Genomic DNA, 1,172 nt, shown 5'->3' with positions numbered 1-1,172 from the left:
GGAGGGAGAGAGAGTTGGGGAGAGAGAGGGATGCAGAACTTGAGAGACTATTGAATGCTGAGAATGAACTGAGGGTTGGGGGGGAGGGGGGAGGGGGGAAGACAGGTGGTGGTGATGGTGGAGGGCACTTGAGGGGAAGAGCACTGGGTGTTGTATGGAAAACAATTTGACAATAAAATATTATGGAAAAAAAAAGAAAAAAAAATAAAAAATGCTCTGAGAAAAAAAATAAAATAAAATAAAATAAATAAAAAGCTACAAAGTAGTTGCTTGTGATGCATGAAAAATTATAGTTAACAAATACTGTAGAAGGATAAACTGCAGAATGTCAGCCTATGAACTGATACAAATATCGTAATCTAGCTCTTCTAGGGTTTTAAGCTTGTTACTCAAGTCTTTATCTTGAACCAAAGAATCCTATATAGAGAGAGTGTCTCTCTGCTAAGGAGCTTTCTCAAGGCTTGCTTGATGTCTCTGTTCCGCAGACCATAGATGAAGGGGTTCAGCATGGGTGTCATCACCGTGTACATCACTGAGGCTATGGCACCTGTGCTGGAGTTTTGTAAAGCAGCAGAACTAAGATACACCCCAAGGCTTGTGCCATAGAACAAGGAGACCACTGAGAGATGAGACCCACACGTGGAAAATGCTTTATACTTGCCACTCACTGATGAAATTCTCAAAATGGAAGATACAATTCTAGAGTAAGAGGAGAGGATGCCAGTGAGTGGAACAACACCCAGAAGTCCACTTGCAAGGTACATGGCCAGCTCATTGAGGAAGGTATCAGAGCAAGCAAGTTGGATCACCTGATTAAGGTCACAGAAAAAGTGAAGGATTTCCAAATCTGTGCAAAAGGAGAGGCGTAAAATCATTAAGTCATGTAATAGAGAGGTAAAAACACTCAATACCCAGGATCCCAAGAGTAGGATGCCACAGAACTTGGGGTTCATGATGACCATGTAGTGCAATGGGTGACAGATGGCCACAAACCGGTCATAGGCCATCACTGTCAAGAGAAAGTTGTCTAATGCTACAAAAAGCATGAAAAAGTACATCTGGCTGAGGCAGCCTGCGTAGGTGATCACTCTGCTCTGCGTCTGGATGTTCAGGAGCATCTTTGGGATGGTGGTGGAGGTGAAGCAGATGTCTGAAAAGGACAGGTTGAAGAG

The 1,172-nt window shown here is 43.2% G+C and overlaps 1 pseudogene; it reads right to left on the bottom strand.

Moving 5' to 3' along the window:
* Positions 1-397: 397 nt before the first annotated feature.
* LOC115275020 overlaps positions 398-1,172 on the bottom strand; it is a 1,033-nt pseudogene continuing 258 nt past the window's right edge.

Source organism: Suricata suricatta, chromosome 12 (genome assembly GCF_006229205.1).
Source record: "Suricata suricatta isolate VVHF042 chromosome 12, meerkat_22Aug2017_6uvM2_HiC, whole genome shotgun sequence".
NCBI classification, from domain to species: Eukaryota; Metazoa; Chordata; class Mammalia; order Carnivora; family Herpestidae; genus Suricata; species Suricata suricatta.
This window is presented reverse-complemented; position numbering and strand designations above follow the sequence as displayed.